This window comes from Zea mays, chromosome 8, assembly GCF_902167145.1.
Source record: "Zea mays cultivar B73 chromosome 8, Zm-B73-REFERENCE-NAM-5.0, whole genome shotgun sequence".
NCBI classification, from domain to species: Eukaryota; Viridiplantae; Streptophyta; class Magnoliopsida; order Poales; family Poaceae; genus Zea; species Zea mays.
The window spans coordinates 80345195-80358833 of record NC_050103.1 but is presented as its reverse complement, the minus strand read 5'-3'; positions in this window follow the sequence as shown (position 1 = coordinate 80358833).

Genomic DNA, 13639 nt, shown 5'->3' with positions numbered 1-13639 from the left:
GGATTATCGACCCCTGAATGAGGTCACCATCAAGAATAAGTACCCTCTTCCAAGGATCGACATCTTATTTGATCAACTGACTGGGGCGAGGGTATTTTCCAAAATTGATCTCAGGTCGGGCTATCACCAAATTCGTATTCGGCCCGAGGATATACCGAAGACCGCGTTTACTACGCGGTACGGATTGTTTGAATACCTGGTAATGTCTTTCGGGCTCACAAATGCTCCTGCCCACTTCACCTATTTGATGAACTCGGTGTTCATGCCCGAGTTGGACAAGTTCGTGGTAGTCTTCATCGACGATATCTTGATATATTCTAAGAATGAAGAGGACCATGCTCAGCATCTACGGATTGTATTGACGCGCTTGAGGGAACATCAGCTGTATGCCAAGTTCAGCAAGTGCGCGTTTTGGTTGGAAGAAATTCAATTTTTGGGGCACGTGTTATCGGCTAAAGGAATTGCGGTAGATCCTAGCAAAGTCAAAGATATTCTGGAGTGGAAACCCCCAACCACTGTTCACCAAGTCTGGAGTTTTCTTGGACTAGCTGGATATTATCGCAGATTCATACCAGATTTTTCTAAGCTTGTGAAGCCAATCACAAGTTTATTGAAGAATGACATTAGGTTCAATTGGTCTTCTAAGTGTAATGAAGCCTTTGAGCAATTGAAGACATTATTAACCACTGCTCCGGTATTGGCTCAACCGAACATCACTAAGCCTTTTGATGTATATTGTGATGCATCTGGCAGTGGGCTCGGCTGTGTACTGATGCAAGAGGGCCGAGTAATTGCGTATGCTTCAAGGCAGTTGCGCCGACATGAGGAGCATTATCCAACTCATGATCTGGAGCTAGCTGCTGTGGTTCATGCCCTGAAAATTTGGCGTCACTATCTGCTGGGAAATATCTGTCACATATATACAGATCATAAAAGTTTGAAGTATATTTTCACCCAGTCAGAATTAAATATGAGGCAAAGACGATGGCTTGAGCTTATTAAAGACTATGAACTGGAGATCCATTATCACCCAGGCAAAGCCAATGTGGTGGCAGATGCACTGAGCCGTAAGACTTCCTGCCACTGTCTTATGGTGAAGACCTCCGAGAACACTTTATGTCAAGAAATGGAGAAGTTAAACCTGGGGATAATCCAACAAGGGACTCTAAATCAGCTAAAGCTTGAGTCAATCATTTTGCAAAGGATAATTGATGCTCAAAAGGATAATCTGGGTATGAAGCACATACGAGAGAAGATAAGGGCTGGAGTAGCCAAATGTTTCAAGGAAGACGATCAAGGTGTGATATGGTTTAAAAACCACATAGTAGTGCCAAAGAACGAAGAACTCCGCCAACAAATTCTTGATGAAGCACATCTTAGTTGTTATTCTATTCATCCCGGAAGCACTAAGATGTATCAAGACTTAAAGCAACATTACTGGTGGACAAAGATGAAGATCGAAATTGCACGCTATGTGGCTAAGTGTGACACTTGCAGACGTGTCAAGGCCATACACATGAAAACTGCTGGTCCATTACAATCTTTGCCAATCCCAACATGGAAATGGGAAGACATAAGTATGGACTTTATTGTGGGACTGCCCAGGACGGCCAAAGGGTATGATTTTATTTGGGTTATTGTTGATCGACTCACAAAGATTGCCCACTTCTTACCCGTCAGGGCCAAATATACAGTAGCCACTTATGCAGCATTATATATCGGCCGTATTCTCAGTTTGCATGGTATTCCAAAGACCATAGTGTCGGATCGTGGACCTCAATTTGTAGCCAAGTTTTGGGAAGCGCTTCACAAATCCTTGGGTACTAAGTTGCTCCACAGTTCGGCCTATCATCCCCAAACCAGTGGACAGACTGAGAGAGTCAATCAAATACTTGAGGATATGCTGCGGGCATGTGTTCTGGACTTCTCACAGAAATGGGATGAATGTTTGCCCCTAGCGGAGTTTTCATATAATAATAGCTATCAAGAAAGTATCAAGATGGCACCCTTCACTACTACAGGTATCCTCTATACAGGCGGTCGAAATAGCCTCTACACAGGCGGTTCCAGGAACCGCTTGTGGTGCACCGCCTGTGATGTAAAACAACATCACAGGCGGTCAATCAAAAACCGCCTGTGATAGACACACATCACAGGCGGTCCAGTTTAAAAGAACCACCTGTGATAGTCACACATCACAGGCGGTCCGGTTTAAAAGAACCGCCTGTGATAGACACACATCACAGGCGGTTTTAATTATAAGCCGCCTGTATTTCCCAGATTCATATACAGAAGCAGATTCATATATATATTCCAGATTCATATACAGAAACAGAATTAATAACAGATTCAAACACAGATTCAAACACATATTCATCATACAAAGATTCAAACAAGTTCTATAGCAGGTTCCATACACAGATTCATCCACATATATATCAAGTTCCATCATACACAGATTTATACACATCAAGTTGCATAACAACTCAACATCTCAAAGTTCCATAGACAACTAAACATCTAAAGTTCCTAACTAAAGACCTAAACACTGTGTGATATTGTGTACAAACTTAGTTCTGGGAATTTTTGCAAATTTCCATTTACATTGTAGAATAGCCCTTGTTGATGAAGAACTTCACGGCGCATAAAGTAAAGCAAGTCTCTTACAACCTTAGCCACGCCGGTGGAAACCATATCTCTTTCTAACCATTCAGCATTGATCTTAGATTTAGGAACCTGCAATGAAAGCAAAAAGCAATCGGTGCTAAGAGTAATGTGATGAGCAACAATATAACATAAAAATTGCAATATAGACAATGATAGCGAACTTACATCCTCACGATTGACCATGTAATGGAAGGTGACACGACACCATTCGCATACATAATAACCGCACAGGACAGTACCCGGAGGTTGTTTGTCACCATATGGAAATAATGATATTGACAAATTAGGCTTGTCCTCTGGATGTTCGCCGCCAAGATCTTTCCAATAAAAACGGTATGCACTGCATATAAGAATAGCATTGTGAGATTAAGAATACATTTGTTAAGTTGTAATAAGTACAAGTGTGCAATAATAATCATACTTCTCTAAAATCTTCAAGAAGTCATTATACGTAGCCTTTTCCATTCTCAGTGAGTCGAAGACCACGACTTTACCATCCTTTGGCCAGATCATGATACAAATGTAGTGGTCACTATATAGACATAGATGAAAACACATGTTAATATCACGATTGCCATAATTTATAGTTCAAAATTAAACCATGTCGATAACTTACTTAAAGTGGTGCGGAGCTATTATTAAGTCCTTGCCATGTTGTACATGATTATACATGGCTCGTCCAATGTATGCCGCCATTACCTTCATTTTCTTTCTCTGATTCTGTTTGACGGCTTTCTCAAATTCAGCATCGTCCAAGTCTTTGTATTCTTCTCCTTGCCTCCAAGCAACTACTTTGTAGCGAGCTTGGGATATCATCAACGGGTCAAGAAACCCTGTCTTAAGTTGTTTCTTCTTATCATCCATGTATTGCATCCTACGTGTAATAGTGTTAATCGTTAGACTCTCGTTTATGTGTGCGTGTACAAAACTAACAAATATGAAAGTTTAGAGGTACTTACAAGCAAAAGAGGGTTAAGTAGTTGGTTTCCATCCTTTGTCGGTGGTACAACGACCAGAGATCGTCAAAGAATAAATGCCGCACAAGATTTATATGATCATTGCTCCAAAATGCATCTTCTGGCACAACAAATGTGAATTCCTCGAGTTTGTATTTGTTGCTAGCCACCATGTACCACTCATGCATTCTAATCTCTGGAGTCGACAACTTAGAAAGTTGCACCGTCGTTAAGAACGGCCTCCCATTCACAAATTTAGGAGGAACATCCTCCTTCTTGTATACCGAGATATTGGTTTTAAGACGTAATGATTCTCGAGTATGAATCATTCCATCTTCTTCCCATACTTCGAAATTGTCTATTTGGGCCGGCCGTGTGCCTACTCCATGAGATGCTGATACTGCTTTTGATTGATTAGTCATAACTCTCTGCAATTTATGCAGGTAGCGTGCCACTAATTCTGACGGTTTCTTGACATCGTCTGTGGCGATTCGCTTATGAATCTTCTTTGAAATAGTTAGCCCTTCAACATTGGTGCCAACCTTTGGTTCCTTTTTGATGTTGACGTCGACATTCTGAGGAACAATTTTGTCTACGTCCCCCTCGTCGAGTTCCTTCGCAAGAGGCGATATGATTGTTTCAACGATTTTTTTGGAGGTCGGTGTCATATCTTCCTGCACCATGGGGTGTGGAATGATCGAACTAGCTTTTTGTTGCATTGGTGTTGAATTCGGCTCATCACCAAACTTGATGTCACGTCGATGCCAAAGGACCAACTCGTTAATTGCCTCATGCAAAGTTATGATCCCCTCAACTGGAAAATCTATCTCCCAATCTTCACAACCATTGTCTGTGATTTCTAGAACTTGGACCACAGCATAGTGTGGCGGGACAGGATTGTCCTTGTAGTTAACAAGTCCTGGTTTTACCAAACCAGTAGCAGCTTGCTTTGTTTTTGTCCCAGATTGATTGATTGGAATATGAAGAAAGCAAGGCTTGTCCTCAACAATATCGTCTACAGGGTACTTGGTCAAGTCTTGCACAGATCCAACGCTGCTAGGGACTATAGGTGGACTCATGTGGCTTGGCTTGAGTTCAAATGATATGCATTCTGTTTTCTTCATTTTGTTCATCACGTCATTAATAGCCTTTTGTACCCTTTCATCAATAGTCTCTTCAAGGGTCCTTTTCGACTTCTCGTGTTTCCTATATGACGACGCATACTCTGGAAACGCCTCTCTCCAGGAAATCTTAGAAGAGATTCCCCGAGCCCGTCCAGTGTGTTCAGGATTGCCTAGGGCTGCAGTTAGTATGTCATTCTCCCTCCGAGGCTTAAATTCTCCTTTTTTTTCTCTTATCTGCATATTCTTGAATTTTTGACGAAACTTCGCCTACCAATTCTGGATGCAAAAGTTTGCCGTCCTCACTCAAACCTGCTCGACCTAAGATCCAACGAATAGCTCTCTCATCGATATCTTTTAATATTGGGTCCAAAGTGCCGTTAGTTATAGCTTCCTCGATAATCTTGTTCCACTGCACAACTTTATGGTGATATCCGCTTGACCCCAGGCGATGGGGGTGTTTGTTCATCTTCGCTCTCTGAGAATTAGTTTCGCCCAGTTCTTTGGCCTTCAGTTCGGTCTTCTGACGAACAAATTCCTCCCACTGAGCTTGAGTGATTTTCCCCATTTTCTTGGGCGGAGGAACCTTATTCTTCTTAACAAAGTCCCTATTCATCTCGGCCTTCCACCCACGAAACATCTTGGCCATAGCAGAGAGCATCGACTTCCTTACTGCATCCTCTGTGCCTTTTGGGAACTTGAATGACTCAGACAACTTAGCCCATAGCTTGTTGCGGGTGTCTTCATCTAAATCCTTCCATTTTTGAAGTGTGATTGGCACTATATCTCTAACAGTAGCCCCGCAGGAATTTCGAAACTTTGTAACCACGTCAAGTGGTTCTTCAGGAAACCCCTCTGCATTTAGTTTTGTTACATACATAACTGCACCTTCTTTCATCTGATTTGGACCTCGTCGCCCTCGTTTCCGCTTATGTGAAACGGATGATTCAGGCATCGGAGCATCCTCCGTGTTTCGTGTAGAAGATGCATCCTCTTTCTTCTCTTCATTTGAAATCTATATAGTGAAAAAATTAATGGCCTTTCATATATGAACATTATTTTACAATATAGTCGACATATTTCTATTTACCTCTTCATCGTTGGGAATATAGTCGGCATCAAGCTCATCTGATGTTTTTTTCTTCCTTAGAGGTATAGGAGTACAAGGATTGTCGTCACTAGAACTATCCTCCCCGCTCCCTTCACTGGAGCTGCTCGTTGTCTGCCATTCAAGTTTGGTCGCGTCTTCATCAACTTTGTTAGACGCACCGGTGCAGACCACATCCATACTAGGCTGCTCGTTGTCTGCCATTCAAGCTGGTTCCATCGATAAAGGGATATACTGTTAGTCTGATATACTGGTTCCATCAATAAGGGAACTTGGAGAAAAGGCACTTTCCAATGCAGTTAGACAGAGAAGGCATGGCTGTGATGTTATAATGCTGAAGGACCCCAAGAAGAGATTATGCCCTATAGTCTACCACCTCTCGTTATTTGTGGGCTTCACCGAGGGCGGGAAACATTTGGTGACATCAAACGACCTTTGGGCTGGGGACGTCTGCGAGCTTGTTAAGGGGCCAGACGATGGTGAGCCGGTGTACTCTGTCCGGATGTGTGGTCACAAAATTTAAAGCCGCCCCGGCTTCATCTGTGCGCTTCTCTTCTCTTATGTCGGCTACTAAGATCACTTAGCACCCCACCTAAGAGAAGAGAAGCACACACATGCAGCCGGGGCAGCTTTTAATTTTGTGACCACACATCCGGACATAGTACACCGGCTCAACATCGTCTGGCCTCTTAACAAGCTCGCAGACGTCTTCAGCCCGAAGGTCGTTTGCTATCACCAAATGTTTCCAGCCATCGGTGAAGCCCACAAATAACGGGAGGTGGTAGACTACAGGGCTTAATCTCTTCTTGGGGTCCGCCGATTCAGGCATTCCGCCGATGCCATTCTCCATATAAGTCCCAAACAGAGAATAGGGATGAGGTAGTCAAGATTGTAGGCGCTAGTGCTCAACTACTAGCATCTATAGATATAGACACAAGTCCAAATTTGGTGCTACTCGGCACCATCGATATCACTAGAAAAAAAATACATCAAAGAGATACACTTCCCAATAGTACTCGAAGATAGTTCATTGACTTGACACTCTCTAAGAGGTTCATACAAAATACATTATCTCTAAGAGTGAAACCTACGATACTCATATCGTGTTGTTTAGGACTAAACATCAACAACCCCTTGACTGGTCGCTATCATACTCAATTCCAAAATATTTTTCCAATATGTCGGCTTGAGTAAGGAGATCTGGGCTTGGGAGTTCCTCCAAATCATCTGCAGCTTCATCATCTTCAGCATATTGCAGGGCTTCATCTTGAATAATTTTAGCCCTCTTGGAGTCAGCATACTTTTTGATGGACAGAGCACACTTCTCAAGCATGTCGCATACATCTCCAATTTGAAACAAAGTGGTCTTAAGTGTGTACACTGATTCCGGTTCACTAGTATCCACAACCCCATCAGTCACTAGACTGCGAATGATGTCAACATGTGTCTCGATGACTCGAACTGAGCTCTCAACCATGTCAAGTGGCTCCTTTTCCATCTCTAAAACTGAAAATGGCCAAGTCTCACAATCAACATTGAGATCGCAACAAAGGCAGGGATCAGAGGGAAAACAAGGATGTGGCTTATAGGGCAAAAAGAGGGGTCCAAATAACATTGTCATGGCTATGAACAAGTCAAAGATGGGAGATAAGAACAAGTCTTATAACATAGGGTTGGGAAGCAAAGATAGGTAGTCAAAAAACTAAGAAGGGAGATAAGAACAAGTCTTATAACATAGGGAGATAATAACATTGCCATGGCTATGTACTTCCATGATGTATGTGGCCATAAGCACTAAAAATAGACTTGTTTCCCCAATCACTATGGAGATTTTCTACCAAGAAGGGGTCCTAGTAGTTGCATCAACTATCCATGACAAAATTCTTCATAAGCATAATTACCAACATTTAATCACAAGGGATACAAGCTACTAAAGCAAAAATGGTGACCTTAACAAAATATGTAAGTGAAAACACCAACAATATAAGCATAATGACCAACATTAACAATATAAGATTAACAATAATTAAGGCATGACTAGCAAAAACAAGTAATCAAGGCATGAATTTTTAACAAGTAATTAAGGCATGATCAAGGAGTGCACCGAGGGCTCGGAGATGGGCACGGCGGCGCACTCGGCGCTCGGGCTCGAGGACGGGGACGGCGACGCTTGGCCTCGGAGATGGTGGCGCTTGGGCTCGGGGACGGGGACGGGGACGGTGGCGCACTCGGAGATGGGCACGGCGGCGCGCTCGGCGCTCGGGCTCGGCGGCGCTCGGGCTCGGGGACGGGGACAGCGGCACTTGGCCTCGGAGACGGTGGCGCTCGGGGACGGGGACGGGCGCCCAGCTCGGAGACGGTGGCGCTTGGGCTCGGGCTCGGCGACGGCGTGGCGGGCGCTCACGGCTCGGAGACGGGGACGGGAACGGCGGCGCAGCAGCCTGGCGGCGTAGTATCAGCTCCGGGCGAAAACTAAACCCTAAGCCACCGTACCGAGGCTTTTATATAGTAAACACATCACAGGCGGATTTTTAGAAAAACCGCTTGTGATGTATAACATCACAAGCGGTTTTCTTTTGCGACCGCCTGTGATATGTAAACATCACAGGCGGTCGAAATAGAAAACCGCTTGTGATGTTATACATCACAAGCGGTTTTTCTAAAAATCCGCCTGTGATGTGTATGTAGTATAAAAGGCTCGGTTCCAGCGCAAGAACCCTAACTTCCGGAGCCCGACGCCGCTAGGCTGCACACTACTGTAGCGGCGGCGGATTTTTTTGATCTACGGGGAGAAGGTTTTGTTTTTGATTTTCGGGCTTGATTTCAAGAGTTTATGCATATATATGATCTCCGTTTGTTTTCTTTCTCATTTTGATACGATTTTTTGCCTCAATTTTGTAATATAGACCGGAATTGAAGAAAAACTCAGGAATTTCAAGATTTGGACTTGTAGTTGATCTAATTTAAAGATTTTTTTTGAAGAGTTGTCTCACCTCAAGGTACCTATATTGCTGCAATCTTGTTTCATTTTCATGCACATTAATTCGTTCATGATTTAGGGATTAAATTCAATTAATTAGGGATATTTTAAAATTTTTTTGTCTCATGTACTAGGTACATCTCGATATGATCTTGTTTCACTTTCATGAACATTTATTTTTTCATGTTATATCTCGATATTGACGTTAATCAATTTAGGGATAGGTAATGGACCGAGGTTGGATGTACAATGTGCCAAGACCACATCCGTCGTACATTCGAAATTTGAGAAGCTTTATTGAAGCGGCCAACAAGCACGCGAATTTGCGAAAGAGCAAGGAGATATTATGTCCGTGCATCGATTGTGATAATAAGATAGCTTGGAGATATATAGGAGTAATCCAATCACATCTGCTAAAAAGAGGGTTTAAAAACAATTACACGATATGGTCAGAACATGGTGAGTTGGATCCGTGTGAAGTGCCTGGTAATGACGAGAGAGTTGTCGGAATTTTAGATCTTAAAGTTGATGGTAAAGTGGATAATGTGGATGCTAATCAAGAATTTGAAGAATTTGATTGTGAAGAGATGTTGCGCCATATGGAACCAGAAATGTTAAGTTCTGTGGGATCGCAGAAAGGGCTATCTAAAATGGAGGGACTGGAAAGTGCCTCAAAAGAACCTTTATATGATGAATCAAAGGGTTGTGACAAAGAGTTTACTACACTGCGTACAGTTCTAGAACTTCTGAAGTTGAAGGCTAGCGCCGGATGGTCTGATACTAGCTTCACAGATCTTTTGAATTTTCTGTCTCAATTACTACCAAAACCCAACAAACTACCAACAAGCACTTATAAAGCGAAGAAGCTTATATCTCCCATAGCTCTGGGTGTGCAAAAAATTCATGCATGTCCGAACCATTGTATTCTGTATCGTGGCGATTTTGAGAACGCATCAAGATGCCCAGTTTGCAATGTCAGTCGATACAAGAAGAGCTACAATCAAGACTGTGTAAAAAAATTCCCGAAGAAAAATAAAAACAAGAAATCCACTATTGGACCTGAAAGTGACGATGACACTTTTGATGACATGGATGGGAAAAAGAAGTCAAAGAACCCAGCTTTGGTGATGTGGTATCTTCCAGTAATTGATCGCTTAAAACGTTTGTTCTCAAACCCTAGGGAGGCTGAGCTTATGCGTTGGCATGCTGAAAATCGCAAGCAGAATAACAAACAGATTCGACACCCTGCTGATGCATCACAATGGAAAAATTTCGATCTTATGTATCCTGAGTTTGCCAAAGAAACCAGAAATGTAAGATTTGCTTTGGGTACAGACGGAATGAATCCATTTGGTGAAAAAAGAAGTGTACATAGCACCTGGCCCGTGACTTTAACGATGTACAACCTTCCATCATGGTTGTGTCACAAAAGAAAGTATATTATGTTGACTATTCTTATTCAAGGTCCGAAATCAGCTGGTGTTGATATTGATGTGTTCCTAGAACCTCTTATGGAAGATATGACAAAGCTCTGGAATGAAGGAGTTAGAATATGGGATGAGTATTGCCGTGAGTATTTCAACTTAAGAGCAATTATATTTGTTACCATCCATGATTCTCCCGGTGGCGCCACACTATCAGGGCAAAAGACTAAAGGAAAGAATGGTTGTGTAGTGTGCGTCGATGGAACTACTTCCATGTACCTTAAATCATCCAAGAAGTTGGTGTTCATGGGACACAGACGGTTCTTGATGAAGCAGCATAAGTACCGAAAGATGAAAGAGGAATTTAACAATCAACTGGAAAGTGAAGGTGCACCAAAGCCTTATAGTGGGAAACTTGTTTTTGAAATTGTAAAGAACATTCATGTTGTATTCAGAAAGGGAAAAAACAAAGGAGAAAAGAGAAAGAGAACTGACCCTTCAACTTACACAACTTTCAAGAAGCAATCAATATTTTTCAAGTACCTCCCATACTGGAAGGATATGGAAATTTGCCACAACATTGATTTGATGCATGTAACAAAAAATGTTTTTGACAGCATCATTGGAACCTTGCTGGGCATGCCGAGTAAGACAAAAGACGGACTTAAATCACGCAATGATCTAGTAGATCTTCAAATCAGACCGGAACTTCATCCAGTGGATAGTGGCAAAGGGAAGCCTTACCTCCCCCCAGCTAGCTACAACTTGTCAGTTGAGGAGAGAACAAAGATTTGCAAATGTTTGCGTGGGGTCAAAGTGCCCACATGTTTCTCATCCAATATCAGCAGACTAGTCAGGATGAAGGACTTGTCTCTATTTGGCTACAACTCTCATGACTGCCATGTGATGATGACGGTGTTCCTCCCAATTGCGGTAAGAGCCCTCGAAACAGAGCATGTCAAAGTTGTCATCACACGCTTGTGTTACTTTTTCAATGCGGTTTCACAAAAAGTAATAGCTTTAGAAGACTTGGACTATCTAAAGGCATACATCATCGAGACTATGTGCAAGCTTGAAATGTGTTTTCCTCCATCATTTTTTGATATGCAAGTACACCTAATCATACATCTCGTGGATCAGATAAAAATATTAGGGCCACTATATTTACATCATATGTTTCAGTTGGAGCGATACCTGGGAGTATTAAAAGGTTATGTGCGAAATCGCGCTCACCCAGAGGGTTCAATCATGGAGGGATACACTACAGAAGAAGTGATTGAGAGCTGTATAGATTACATCAGTGACGGAACAATGATAGGTGTGCCTGTACCTAAACATGAGGGTAAACTATGTGGGAGAGGGAGAATGGGCAAGAAAACTTTTCGCGTTGAGGATTACAAGCTAGTACATTGTGCTCATGGTAGTGTACTACAACATCTCACGATAGCCGAGCCTTACATAGAGGAACACCTGAATGAGCTTCTTAAAGAAAATAAGAACCGCACAGAGGACTGGATCATGAGGGAGCACAAACATCGTTTCAGCGAATGGTTAATGGACAAAAACATCCCATTCGGAGACTCTTCGGATGAGAAAACAATGAAGAATTTGGCTTCTGGGCCATCGTGTTTTGTGACATCATGGCAAGCATATGACATCAATGGGTACACATTCTACACTAAATCAAAAGACATGAAAAGTGTTGCACAAAATAGCGGTGTTCGTATCGATGCTTTTGACCTACATGGACAGAAGACCACATATTTTGGATTCATAGAGGAAATATGGGAACTTGATTATGGCCCAAGCATGAAAATACCCTTGTTTAAGTGCCAATGGGTACAACATCCCGTGGGGGTGATAGTGGATAACTACGGACTCACACTGGTAGACTTAAAGAAAGTAGGATATAAAGATGACCCGTGGGTTCTCGCCGAATGTGTTGCACAAGTGTTCTATGTACTCGATCCAGCAGATGAGAAGATGCATGTAGTTATTTCTGGAAAGCAAAAAATTGTTGGAGTTGAGAATGTGGGAGACCAAGATGAGGAATACAATAAGTATGAAGAGATGTTCGTCTTTAACGGTCCAGAGAGAATCAAGCGTGTGGAAAAGAAAATTGATAAGAACTTAAAGCCATACATGCGGAAAAATGGTAGTTCATGAAAAATTGTATGAATCAAATTGTATTTGTTATCATGTATGATCGACTATGAATTGTGGTTGCCAATTAATTTAAAATCTCTCTAGTTATCTATGTGTGCTATTATAATTCATTTAAATTGTATTTGCATATTATTGTTAAAAATTAAATATTAATTCATTTAAATTGTATTTGCATATTTCTGTTAAAAATTAAAATTATTTTCATATTTAAATTGTATTTTCATATTTTTACAATCACAGGCGGTTTTGTCTTAGGGTCCGCTTGTGAAAAGGATAGAGCATCACAGGCGGTCCTAAACAAAAACCGCTTGTGATACTATTACATCACAGGCGTACTAAACCGCCTGGGACATCACAGGCGGTTTTCTAACCGAACCGCCTGTGATGTAAAAATCCTACCGCTTGTATAGAGCCAAATTGTACTAGTGCTTTGAAGCTTTATATGGACGTCGATGTTGTACTCCGCTAAATTGGTCTGAACCTGGAGAAAGGTACTTCTTTAGGCCTGATATGGTGAAAGAGGTCGAAGAAAAGGTTCAGAAAATTATTCATAATATGAAGAAAGCTCAGACTCGACAAAAGAGTTATGCAGACCGACGACGACAACCCTTATGCTTTCTGGTAGGCGACTATGTCTACTTGAAAGTTTCACCAATGAAGGGTGTATCGCGTTTCGGGGTAAAAGGGAAACTGGCACCCAGGTACATTGGTCCATTCCTGGTACTTGAGCAATGTGGACCAATGGCATACCGACTCCAACTACCCGAAACCTTGTCTGCTGTGCATAATGTGTTCCATGTGTCACAATTGAAGAAGTGTCTTCGGGTTCCCGATCGAACCATTGAAGTAACGGATGTTGTCCTTGAACCGGACTTGACATACTCTGAGCACCCTATTCGAGTCTTGGATCAAAAGGACAGGGTTACCCGGAGAAAAACTCTCAAGTTTTATAAGATACAGTGGAACCAGCATTCCGAGGATGAGGCTACATGGGAAACTCAAGACTTTTTAGATAAGAATTTCCCAGGCTTTCTAGCCTCATGTAATTTGTAAAGTGTATATAGTTATTGCAATAAAGGAATGAACCCCCACACCACCCCTGCCTTGTACCAGAAATAAGGAAATAAAAGTATTCCGCGTTTCCTTTTCCATTACTTACCCTAGGACTTTTAATCTCGGGACGAGATTCTTTTATGGGGGGAAGGATGTAACACCTC